Here is a 13,763-nt window from a genome sequence, read left to right as displayed (position 1 = left end):
TCTTGGAACAGAGATTGGTACATACCAGACAATCAGTATTGCTTGTTGAGTGACTGTGGCCTAGACCAGGGCAATGGCTGTAGGGATAAAGGCATTTGTGTGGATTCAAGACCTAATTTGTGCGCCAAAGGAAAATAATTAGTGATGAGCAGAAGAGAGTTAAGAAGGATGGTGGCGCATGCCTGCAGTCCCAGCTACTCGGGAGGCTGAGGCAGGAGAATTGCTTGAACCCAGGAGGCGGAAGTTGCGGTGAGCTGAGGTCGCGCCATTGCTCTCCAGCCTGGGTAACAAGAGCAAAACTCCATCTCAGAAAAAAAAAAAAAGGATTCCCAGTGTTCTGGCTTGAGCAACTGAAGGGAAAATGGTGACATTTTCTGAGATTAAAAATCATTAGACTCTTTGAGCCTCAGTTTCTTCATTCATTAAATGGGACCAGTATCCCACAACTCATGAGTATGTAAAGGGAGTAGACTAGTGCCTGGTACATAAGGGGTAATCGATGTGTCAGTGTGTCCCCCACACTCAGATATCCTCGATAGCATGCAAAGTTCCCTCTACAGGTTATGAAGAAAGCCCACATGTACATTTCTCCAGAGTCTCTAGGTTCCGAGTTCCCAGACATGGTGTCAGGAGCAGCAGCAACAGCCCCACAAGTGGAAATGTATAGCCAGGAAATGAAACAAGCAACTGAGATTGGGAATTGGAATTTATTTTCTAAAAATGAACTGCGACTCTCAGGACGGCGCACTCACCTGCAAACCTGGTCCTTAATAAGCTATTCTGGTCTTTGTCAACATGAAGAATTTGATTGGACAGAGGAGTAGATTAGTGGTGAGCTTTCTGTAGCTAAGGGGTAGTTGGGGTGTTAAAAGGTGGGGTATTATTTAGCAGAAAGAAAGTGAGTTTGTTTTTAAATTCACAATCCTCCCTGGAGTACAACTACTTAGGGTCATTTCTCCAGTCTCGTGTTCTGGGGAAGTGGAATTGCACCTGGTTATGGGCAGCCAGGGCATTGTTGAGGCTGCAGTTTCCTGTGGACAAGATGCAGCCACTGGTGTTAACAAGGCCAGGAGGTCTGTCAGAGCCACCGCCACTTGGGGGATGGAGACCAAGCAATGATTCTCCGTCATGCACCACGGTATCCTAGAACCAGGGTTACAAGATGCACGAGTCACATCCTCTGCCTTTTGCAAGAGACAGTAGGGAATGAGTGTAACCAAGGGTTAAGGCATAAGCAAAAGAACAGCAGGTGCAGCCAGTTCTAGGCAAGATTAGGCAGCATACAAGCCACATCCTCACTCTGGAAATAACAAGATGAAAATTTCCACTTCAGCCTCTGATTGACCACAGGCCAAGTCTCTGATGGACCACTTTAGCTTCTGATTGGTCATGAACCATCTCCACTTCAGCCTCTGATTGGTCAAGGGCCAATCTTACATAGGGTGTAACCAATTGGAGGTCTCTAAAGGGCACCTAGTGGGTGTTACCAAATTCTTTTAGCTTAATAAGAACCCTAAAGAACATTGTAATTGGAGTGTTTGAGCTGCTTGGTCAAGCCTGCTCTCACTCCATGGAGTATACTTTTGCTTCAATAAATCTGTGCTTTTATAATTTTTTTTTTGTTGCTTTGTTTGTATATTTTGATTCTTTGTTCAACACACCAAGAACCCGGACAACTCACAGTCAAGAATTTCCATCCTGTAACAGTTGAAGAATGAGCCTGAGTGACAGATCTTCCATTTAGCAAGTGAATCTCAGCTGCTATGTAAATCCTCAGACCCGGAACTTGGAATGTGAATACAGCCACGGGAGTGCCTCAGCAAGGAGCCATTATGAGGTACTGATAAACTGACCACCCTATGAAAACCAAGGAGGCCGGGAAATTATCAGTGGTTCCTCAGCATCCAGGAAAGCGGGAAACACTCACAAATCTGAGATTTTCCAGGGAGACTCTTGGGCAGCCTTGGGGAAGTCACAACCAGTAGTGAGGGGCTACAAAGGCAGGGGGTACATGATGTTTGAGGGCAAATGATTGGCTGGGCCTGGTTAGCGTGGGGAAGGGGACTTCCTGGGAAGTGACGCTTGTGCTGTTTCCCAGGCCCATGAAGCAAAAGCTGTGGGGAAAAAAAGCTTCCCATGCACACCCATGTAATACTGTGGACAGATCTCAGAGTTTGGTGTCAAAACTCATCAAAACGTACACTTAGATGTATGTTTTATCATAGGTAAACAGTATCTCAATAATGTGAATTTTGGAGATGCCAGTGATAGCCCTTTTTGTTTTTTGTTTTGTTTGCTTATTTTTGTTATTTCAAAAGAAGGTCTTGGTCTGTCTCCCAGGCTGGAGTACGACAGTGTTATCTTTGCTCACTGCAGCCTGAGTTCTGGGCTCAAGTGATCCTCTCACCTTAGCCTCCCAAGTAGTTTGGGCTATGCATGCATGCTACCATGCTCAGCTATTTTTTAAAAAATTTTTTTGTAGAGTCAAGGTCTTGCTGTGTTGCCCAGGATGGTCACAAACTCCTGGACTCAAGAGATCCTCCCAGCTTGGTTTCCCAAAGTGCTGGGGTTACAGGAATGAGCCACCATGTACAGGCCCTCTTTGTTTTAATTCTGGGTGTCAAAACCATGGTAGAAGCCTTTCTAATCTTGCTCAAGAGTCATTGGATCCTGTATTGTATAATGTCAGAGCCTGGAGAGAATTCCAAGACAACTGGGATCAAACCCATTATTTTACACAGGAATTGACTGAGTCTCCAGAGAGATAGTGAGGCCATAGTCGCAGCAGTCAGAAGGATGTTCCATAGATTGGAAAAATCCAGAAGGTGGGAGATGGGTGGAGTGGCATGCTCTTATGCAATCCAGCCTGTGTGCTGAGGTCAGAGAAGTTAGATTTGAGGTCATTCAGCTCATCCGATTTTGGTCCTAAATTTTTTGGCCATCCTCTTCCTTCTGTCCTTAACACGTCTGTGAACACTCAGTCACTTCTACAGTCATACACAGATTGCATTTATTTTCATATCTCTTTGCAAAGGTTCTTCTGCCTTGGGTGTTTTGATGTGTTCCATGATATGGGTCTATTTAGGATCACCTCAGACTTAGAAACCAGGTGGGGGCTAACATGATGAAAGGGAGTAAATTATAAGCCAGGCATCATAGTCTGGAGCAGAGGTCTTCAAACATTGGTATATATCAATATTAAAGTGCCAATCCCTGGGATTCACATCCAGAGATTTTGATTTACTAGGCCTAGGTGGTGTCTGGGAATCTGCATTGATAACCCACACCACAAGTGATTCTGATGGAGGTGGTTCTAGGATGAGAGTTTGAGAGTCACTGTCCTCTAGTAACCTCTGGATTAAACATGGGAGTAAAGAATAGACCTGGGTTGTTGACTGACCAATGAACTTTCAGGGTAATTCACATTCAAGATATTCTATATTTTTCAAAGGATGGTGATGGAGAAGAAACAATGCTAACAAAAGCCTGTCTTGAACATATACTTATTTCTGGCAGTTTTCAGTAGTAGTATTTTCTAATGATGGAGAGATTTTTAAAATTCTATTACGCTTCCTTTTGAGTCACTTAATTGAGATATAATCCATATACCATACAACTTAAAGTGTACAATTCAGTGGTTCCAGTATATTCAGAATTGTGTAACCATCATCATCAATTTTAGAACATTTTCTCCTCCCTCCCCAAGTCCTATTCCTATTAGCAGTCACTCCCCATTTCTTCCCACCCCCTCCACCCCTAGGCAACCACTAATCTACTTTCCATTGTTAAAGATTTGCCTGTTCTGGACATTTCATATAAATGAAAGAAACTGACATAGGTTCTTTCACGACTGGCTTCTTTTGCCTAGCATGTTTTCAAGGTTCATTCATGCTGCAGCATGTATCATATCACTGTTTCATTTTATAAATTGCCAAGTAGTATTCCTGATGGATTTTAAAATGGAACCACTCTCTTTTCACAAGTTGAACACCTATCTTTCCTCTAGAATAATATTTTCACATGTCCATCATCTATTTTCCTTCTAGAACAAGAGGGTTTGTAGCAGATAGGAATGTCAGACGGACTGCAAAGACTTAAGAATGTAATTCAAGTCCCAAGTGCCCTTTCCAGCCTCATTTCCATCACTGTTACACTTCCTTCCATGACGTTCTAGCCACACAAAAGGCCCCTGGGCTCTCTCCTACTGGCCTTGGCTCAGAATAGCATGGCTTCTTGTCTGTGCAGTGAATGCCTTCCCTAATTCCAAACTCAAGCATCTCCTTGTCTGGACCTTTCTCTCATTTTTGCCCCTCATCCTGATTATAGGTCTTTTCATTTTGTGCAATGATGGGTGAAGTCACCACCTTCTAGGCTGGTGACTTCTCCAAGAAGGGACCTGAATTTTCTTCATTTTTGTATTTTCAGTGCCTAACTAGTTCTTGGCAAGTATGAGGTACTTGGTTAATATTTGTTGAGTGAGTGAACAAATGAATGAACAAATAAATGAAAGATACAGAAGCCAGTGAATGTAGAATGAAAGTCATCTTTCCCTGCAGGCTTTAAACATAGCTATTTTAACTCCTCCTGTTTGAAATGACTTGTTTGCAGAAGAGTAAAAATGAAATTTAAATAATATTAAACTGTGTAAGCATGAAAAACAATCTGCTAACAGTGGTTATCTCTGAGGGAGAGTTTGGAAGAGCTGGGGGGATGTTTTCACTTTTTCTTTTATTAAAGACTTCAAAAGAAGAAAAGTGGTATAAAATGGGTTATTTTCTTTTATGGTTTTTGGGGATTTTTAAACATAAAAATTATAAAAAGAGCAAATACTAAGAAGCAGAGAAAAAGGAATGTCTGCACATTGTTGGTGGGAATGTAAAGTAGTGCAGTCACTATGGAAAAGAGTATGGGTGTTCCTCAGAAAGATCAAAACAGCTACAATATGATTCCTATGAAATTTCTATCCAAGTTTAAGCCATTGCTAGTTTGGGTCTCTGCCACTTATAGCTGAACCTAATTCTAACAAACACAGATACTTTAGACTCAGATCTGAGCACCAGGCTGGCACTGGGTGACTTGTGGCAAAGTCCTCAGTTTCCTCATCTGTTAAGGGGAATGAAAAAACTCACCTGACGGGACCACTGTGAAGTTTAAAAATCACAGTGCCTGGCACAGCAGGGGGATTGACAGCTCTTGCCATTGTTATGAGCAATAATGATAACAGCGGCAAACAGAAAAATGACAAATCAAGGCATGTGAAGGTCCCTTTTATCTGTGACAGACTTTGAATCTAATTTGATTTATAGCCTGTCTGCTTATGTTGGGTAGCTTAACATATTGATTATTTGAAAACCATGTGGCTTAGCCCTAGAATGAAGGCTCATTTAATAAACTCCACTTATTGGGTGATAATGTAGAAGGCAGCTGGAATGACCTCCAGGACAGAGAAGCCTGGCGATTTTAGTAGCTACCAATTACTGAGCGCTTACTATGAGCTACTGCTTCGTCTTTAACACAATCTCATGAGACCTTATAATCCCCATTCTACAGAGGAGAAAATGAGGCACAGAGAGGTTAAATGCTTTAAGACCATATAGCTAGTAAGTGGCTTATTCAAGATTCAAAACCAGGTTTCCTGAACCAAAGTTAGTGATCTTTTCATTAGACTAGTTGCTGCTCGAGCTGCAAATAACAGGGTGTTAAAAAAAAAAAAAAAAAAAAAAGGGAGGAGCTGGGTGTAGTGGCTCATGCCTGTAATCTCAGCACTTTGAGAGGCTGAGACGGCTGGGGTCAGGAGTTTGAGACCAACCTGGCCAACATGGTGAAACCCCGTCTCTACTAAAAATACAAAAATTAGCTGGGCATGGTGGCACCTGCCTGTGATCTCAGCTACTTGGGAGGCTGAGGCAGGAGACTCTCTTTAACCTGGGAGGCGGAGGTTGCAGTGAGCTCGATCACACCACTGCACTCCAGCCTGGGTAACAGAGTAAGATTCCATCTCAAAAAAAAAAAAAAAAAAAAAAAGGAAGGGAAATAATGAAATGATTGCTTTAAAGAAAGGTCAGCAGTTTTCCAGTTTTCACATTTGATGGCTCATGTAATTCCCCAATGAGTCCTGAGTCCTCAAAGTCTTGGAATGAAGTATGGTTAACTTGCTGCAGTCACTTATGCCAGGGAGTTCTGTGAAATCTGGGGAGGGGTTACCTTCAGTACCCGAGGATGCTGAGCAAGGGACTATCAGTCAACCTTCCATATCTAATCTTCCTCCTTCTAGAGTAAAATGATTTTTCGTGGAGCATATTAAGTTGCCCAGAATCAAGACTATGAATCCCATCCTTGCTTGCAGCAAACTGTGGCTCTGTGTCTAAGTTTTGGCCAACGAGATATAAGTAGAAATTTTTATGTACAACTTTAAGGATGTTTCTTTAAAAGGAATGGGCACGCTCTTCTCCTTTGCTTTGCCCCTTCTGCTGGTTGGATTGCAGATGTAATGGCTGGGGCAGTCATCTTGGCAATGAGGTAAACATGGCATTTGCAGTAGAAGAAACAGAAGGAGCTTGGGTACATGATGCTGTCATAAACCATACCAGCTTTCAACTACCTTACTGGACTTTTCATGAGAGAGAGAGAAAAAAAAGATTTCTATTTAAGTTTAAGCAATTGCTAGTTAGGGTCTCTGCCACTTACAGCTGAACCTAATTCTAACCAACACAGATGGAACCCCACCAACCATTGCCTTATCCTCCCTTTCAGTAGCCCCCCAATTTCTTTTTTGGGGGAATTGTCACCAAATTAGATGCCTTTTTAAAATTGACATATTATATTGTACATATTTGCGGGGTATAATTTGATGTTTTGATATATATGTATTGTATAATGATCAAATTGGGGTATTTAATGTGTCAATCACCTTGTATGTTTATCAGTTCTTTGTGATAAGGACAATTAAGCCTCTCTTCCAGCTATTTGGTAATCTACAAAATACCGTACTTTTAATTATCCTCTCCCAACGATTTGGGCTCATTTCTCCTAATTGTAACTTTGTATCAGTTGATCAACTTTGACCTATCATTCCTTTTCCCACTCTCTCTTCAGTCTCTGTTATCCCTTGTTCTATTCTTTGCTTCTATAATAGCAACTTTTTTTTCACATTCCACATATGAGTGAGATCATATGGTATTTGTTTTTTCATATCTGGCTTATTTCACATAGCATACTGTTCTCCAGGTCCATCCATGTTGTCAAAAATGATAACATTTCATATTTATGGCCGATAGTATTAATAGTATTAGTGTATATACCAGATTTTCTTCATCCATTCATCTATCGTAGGACACTTGGGTGGATTTCATATCTTGGTTATTGTAATAATGCTGCAATAAATATGGGAGTAGAGGTATCTTTTAAACATGCTAATTTCATTTTCTTTGGATAGATACTCCATAGTGGGATGGATAAATCATGTAGTAGTTCTGTTTTTAATTTTCTGAGGAAGATCCATACTGTTTTCCATAGTGGCTGTACTACTTTACATTCCCACTAACAATGTGTAGACATTTCTTTTTCTCTGCATCCTCACCAACATTTGTTTTTATTTGTCTTTTTGATAATATCCAGTCTAATTGGAGTCAAATGGTATCTCATTGCAGTTTTGATTGGCATTTCCCTAATTATTAGTGATGTCGAGCATTTTTTTCATGTAACTCCTAGTCATTTGCATGTTTTCTTTTGAGAAATGTCTTGTAAGGTCTTTTGCCCATTTTAAAATAAGTTTTTGTTGTTGTTAAGTTCCTTATATATTCTGGATAGTAGTGTCAGATGTATAGTTTGCAAATATTTTCTTCCATTCTGTAGGTTATTTCTTCACTCTGTTTAGTGTTTCCCTTGCTGTGCAGAAGGTTTTTATTTTGATGTAATCCCATTTGTCTACTTTTCCTTTTGTTGCCTGTGCTTTTGAGGGCTTATTAAAATTTTTTTTGCCCAGCCCAATGTCGTAAAGCATTTCCCCTATGTTTTCTTCTAGTAGTTTCATAGTTTGGGGTTTTACATTTAGATCTTTAATCCATTTTGAGTTCATTTTTGTATATGTTGTGAGGAAGGGGTCTAGTCTCATTCTTTTACATGCGAATATCCAATTTTCCTTGCAACATGTCTTGAAGAGATGGTCTTTTCCCCAGTGTGTGTTCTTGGCAACTTTGTTGAAAATCAGTTGGCTATAGGTGCATGAATTTGTTTCTGGATTCTCTGTTCTGTTTCATTGGTGTATATGTCTGTTTTTGTGCCCATAATGGCTGTTTTGGTTACTATAGTTTTGTAGCATATTTTGAAGTTAAGTAGTGTGATATGTCCCGCTTTGTTCTTTTTGCTCAGGATTGCTTTGGCTATTTGGAGTCTTTTGTAGTTCCATATGAATTTTAGGATTGATTTTTCTATGTTTGTGAAAAATGCCACTGATCTTTTGATAGAGATTACATTAAACCTGCAGATCACTTTGGTGATTTTAACAATATTAATTCTTCCAATAATTGGACATGGTACTCTTTGTGTAGCAATTTAAGAAAAATTTAATAAATTTTAAAAACTCACTACTTGGACATGAAATGTCTTTCCACTTATTTGTATCTTAATTAATTTCTTTTATTAATATTTTATGGTTTTCAGTGTGGAGATCTTTCATTTCCTTGCTTAAGTTTATTCTTAGGTATCTTTTTTACAGCTATGGTACATGAAATTGTTTTTTAAAATTTCTTTTTCAGATAGTTTGCTATTAGCATATATAAATGCTACTGATTTTCATATATTGATTTTGTATCTTGCAAATTTACTGAATTCCTTGGTTAGTTGCAACAATTTTTTGGTGGAGTCTTTACTGTTTTCTATATATAAAACCATGTTGTCTACAAAGTGGAAAAATTTGACTTCATCTTCTTCAATTTATGTGTTTTCTCTTCTTTTCTTGCCTAATTGCTCTGGCAAGGACTTCCAGTACTATATTGAATAAACAGTGATGAAAGTGGACATCCTTGTCTTGTTCCTGATCTTAGAGAAAAAGCTTTCAGCTTTTGCTGTTTAATATGTTCTTTGCTGTGAGTTTGTCATATCTGGCCTTTGTGGTGTGGTGGTACATACCTTCTGTAACAAATTTGTTGACAGTTGTTATCATAAATGAATGTTGAAAGCTGTCAAAAGCTCTTTCTGCATCTGCCGAAGCAATCATATGGTTTCTGTCTTTCTGTTGAATTTGGTTTGATAGTATCTTGTTGAGAATTTTTACATCTGTGTTTATCAAGGATATTGGCCTTAGTTTTCCTCTTTTTTTTTTTCTTGTGTTGGAATCAGGGTAATGCTAGTTTCATCAGGTACTGGGCTTTTTTTCAATGGTAGACATTTTATTACTGATTCAATGTCCTCACTCAGTATTGGTCTGTTTAGAGTTTCTATTTCTTTATAATTTAATCTTGGCAGGTTGTACGTGTCCAGGAATTTATCTATTTCTTCTAGGCTTTCAACTTTTTTGATGTACAGTTGTTCGTTATAGCCTCTATGATCCTTTGTATTTCTGCAATATTAGCTGTTTTGTCCCATTTCCATCTCTGATTTTATTTATTTGGATATTTTCTCTTTTCTCAAGTTAGTCTAGTGAAGGGTTTTTTGATTTTGATTATCTTTTAGAAAGGCCAGCTCTTCTTTTGTCTACCAATTTTGGGTTTAGTTCTGACTTTTTTATTCCCTGGAAGTGCATGGTTAGACTCTTTATTAGAAAGCTAATAAGGAGTAATAGTACTTAGAATTTTTATACTTTTGATTTGTCCATGGCTTGGATTTTTTAAAAAAAACTTTCTAGAATGCTGATTAATAAATCTTTATTAGATTTCTAATCTAACACAAAAGATGATGTAGCTGTTTATTGCTGTGAAATTACATTTTATAACTGCTTTTGCTGTATTCCATAAGTTTTGGTATAATGCATTTCCATTGTTATTTATCTCAAAAAATTTTTAAAATTTTTCTTTTAGTTTCTTCATTAACCTTTTGGTTGCTTAGAGGCATGCTGTTTAATTTTGATGTATTTATAAGGTTTCCAAGATTCTCTTGTTGATTTCTGGTTTTATACTATTGTGGTCCAAAATGATATATGATATAATCTCTGTCTTCTCAAATTTGTTAAGATTTGTTTTGTGGTCTAACATATGATTTATTCTGAAGAATGTCCCATGTGCAGTTGGGAAGAATAAGTATACTGTAACTGTTGAATGGAATGCTTTGTAAATGTCTGTTAGGTCCATTTGGTCTGTGGTGTTGTTTAAGTCCAAGTTTCTTTGTTGATTTTCTGTCTGGATAATCTGTTCATTGTTAAAACGGAGGTGTTAAAGTCCCCTACTATTACTGCATTGCAGTCTGTCTCTCCCTTTAGATCTAATGGTATTTGCTTTACATATCTGGGTGCTCCAGTGGTGGGTGCATGTCTATTTTCACTTGTGGTATCATCTTGTTGAACTAATCTCTCAATCATGTAATGATCCTCTTAGTTTCTTTTTATTGTTTTTGACTTAAAGTCTATTTTATCTCATAAAAGTATGGCCACTCTGGATCACTTTTGGTTTCTTTTTGCATTTTTTCTATCCCTCACTTTCAGTCTGTCTTTAATGATGGGGTAGGTCTCTTATAGGTAACCTATAATTAGGTCTTGTTTTAAAAAATCCATTCAGCCACTCTATGTCTTTTAATTGCAGAATTTAATTCATTTATATTAAACATTGTTATTGTTCAGTAAGGACTTACTCCTGCCATTTTGTTGATAATTTTCTGGCAGTTTTATAGATCTTCTGTGCTTTTATTTCTCTCTTGTTAACCTATGCGGTGTGGTGATTTTCTGTGGCACTAAGCTTTGATGTTGCTTTTTTTTCTTTCTCATTTGTGTATCTACTGTGATTTGTTTCTTTGTTATTACTCTGGGGCTAACATAAAGTGTCTTTTAGTTATAATAGATGATTTTAAGCTGTTAACAACTTACTTTTGGTCAGATAAAAATCCTCTAGAGGGCCAGGTGTGGCAATTCAGGCCTGCTTTGGGAGGCCAATGCGATCAGATCACCAGGTCAGAAGTTCAAGACCAGCCTGACCAACATGCGTCTCTAGTAAAAGTACAAAAATTACCCAGGCTTGGTGACATGTGCTTGTAATCCCAGTAATCACACCACTGCACTCCAGCCTGGATGACAGAGTGACACTCTGTCTCAAAAAAAAATCCTCCAGATGTGTCTGTCTCTCTCTCTCTCGTGCGTGTGCACGCACACACACACACACAATTTGTATTTTTTTGAGACGTGTGTGTGCGTGCATGTGCACACACACACAGACACACACACAATTTGTATTTTTTTTTTTTGAGATAGAGTCTCACTCTATTGCCCAGGCTGGAGTGCAGTGGAGTGATCTTGGCTCATTGCAACTTCTGCCTCCCGGGTTCAAGCAATTCTCTGCCTCAGCCTCCCAAGTAGCTGGGATTACAGGTGCCAGTCATCATGCCTGGCTAGTTTTTTATATTTTTAGTAGAGATGGGGTTTCACCATGTTTGCCAGGCTGATCTCGAACTCCTGACCTCATGATCCACCAACCTTGGCCTCCCAAAGTGCTGGGATTACAGGTGTGAGCTACTGTGCCCAGGCTGTATTTTGTTAGCCTTAGTTTACATGTTGGTCTTTTGTGTGTTCTTTAGCCACTAATTTTAGTTGTTGATGTTTTTGACCTTTTTAACTTTAACCCGTCATACTAGAGGATTTAAAGATTTACACAGCACCATTGCAGCATGGGGTACTCTGAGTATGAGTATGGATTTACTTGTACTGGTGAGTTTTATACTTTCATATGTTTTCATGATGGTAATTACCATCCTTTTGTTTCCAGTTGTAGTACTCTCTTAAGCACTTTGCTTTTTGGCAACACTTGTCTATTTGTGATGAATTCGCTCAGTTTTTGCTTATCTGGGAGGGTCTTTATTTCTCCTTTATTTCTAAAGAAGAGCTTTGCTAGATATAGTTCACTTAATGGTATCTCATAAGTCTTGTAGGCTTCTTCATTCTTTTTAACTTCTTTTTTTTCTCTGCCTGAGTTATTTCTAAATACCTGTCTTCAAGTTTAGAAATTCTTTCTTCTGCTTGATCTAGTGTGTTGTTGAAGCTTCTGTTATTTTTATTTCATTCGTGGAATTATTTGTTCCAAGATGTTCTTCCTCTATTTTTATCGATACACAATATTTGTAAATATTTATGGGGTACATGTGATATTTTGTTAAATGAATATGTATATAATAATCAATTCAAGATATTTAATATACCCATTACCTTAAACATTTATTATTTCTCTGTGTTGGGAACATTTCAAATTCTTCAGCTCCAAGATTCTATTCCCTCTTTTTTTAGTCGATATATAACATTTGTAAATATTTATGGGGTATATGGTATTTTGATAAACACATACAATATATAGTGATCAATTCAAGGTATTTAGGATATCCATCACCGTATACATTTATTTCTTTGTGTTGGGGACATTTTAAATCTTCTAGCTACTTTGAAATATACTATATATATAATATTTGAATATACAATATATTATTAACTATAGTCACGCTATTGTTCTATCAAACACTAGAACTTATTTCTTCTATGTAACTGTATTTTTGTACCCATTAATCAACCTTTCCTCACCTACCTCCCACCCTTTCTAGCCTCTAATAACTATCATCCATGTTTCTGCAAATAATAGAATCTCATTCTTTTTAAGGCTGAATAGTATTCCATTGCATATATACAACACATTTTCTTTACCTAATCATCCACTGATCGACACTTCGGTTGATTTTATATCTTGACTATTATAAATGGTGCTGCAATAAACATGATGGTGCAGTTAACCCTTTGATATACTGTTTTTCTTTCATTTGGACAAAAACCCAGTGGTGGGACTGCTGGATCATATGGTAGTTCTATTCATTTTTTGAGAAACATCCATACTCTTTTCCACAATGAATATGTTAATTTACCTGCTCATCAACAGAGTAAATTTCTTTTTCTCTGTCTCTGTACCAGCATTTGTTATCTTTTTTGTCTTTTGATAATAGCAGTATGAACTGGGGTAAGATGATATTTCACTGTGGCTTTGATTTGCATTTCCCTGATGATTAGTGATGCTGAACTTTTTTTCCTATACCCATTGGCTATTTGTATGTCTTATTTTGGGAAATGTCTATTCAGAGTTTTGCTTGTTTTTTAATGGGATTATTTGTTTCAGCTCCAAGATTTCTGTTTTGTTCTTTCTTTGTTTTTTGAGACAGGGTCTCGCTTTGTTGCCCAGGCTGGAATGCAGTGGTGTAATCATAGTTCACTGTCACCTCAATCTTTAGGGCTCAAGTGATCCTCCCACCTCAGCAACCTCTGTAGCTAGGACTACAGGCATGCATCACTACACCCAGCTAATTAAAAAAATTTTTATGTAAAGACATTGTTTCACTATGTTGCCCAATTTGGTCTTGAACTCCTGACCAGAAGTCGTCCTCCTGCTTCAGCCTCTCAAACTGTTGGGATTATAGGGATAAGCCACTGCACCCAGCCTTAGTTCTTTTTAAACATCTATTTCTTTGTTAAATTTCTCATTCAGCTCTTTTCTTAAATTTTATTGGATTTTTTTGTATTATTTGGTATATTGTTGAATTTCTTTAAGATTATTATTTTGAATTCCTTTTCAGGCATTTTATAAATATCC

At 38.0% G+C, this 13,763-nt stretch overlaps 1 long non-coding RNA gene across 3 annotated transcripts in view; it reads left to right on the top strand.

The window, feature by feature from the left end:
* Positions 1–13,763, top strand: part of LOC144578592 (uncharacterized) — a 366,916-nt gene that overhangs the window by 124,345 nt on the left and 228,808 nt on the right. For 2 of the 3 annotated variants that reach the window (XR_013524696.1, XR_013524697.1), the window contains exon 2: positions 1,666–1,837. The exons of the other annotated variant lie outside the window; for it this stretch is intronic. This is a non-coding gene — a long non-coding RNA (uncharacterized LOC144578592). The remainder of the gene's footprint in view (positions 1–1,665; positions 1,838–13,763) is intronic. 3 annotated transcript variants of the gene reach the window in all.

This window comes from Callithrix jacchus, chromosome 12 (assembly GCF_049354715.1).
Source record: "Callithrix jacchus isolate 240 chromosome 12, calJac240_pri, whole genome shotgun sequence".
NCBI classification, from domain to species: domain Eukaryota; kingdom Metazoa; phylum Chordata; class Mammalia; order Primates; family Cebidae; genus Callithrix; species Callithrix jacchus.
Note: the sequence above shows the minus strand (reverse complement) of the source record. Positions and strands in the feature narration are given on the sequence as shown.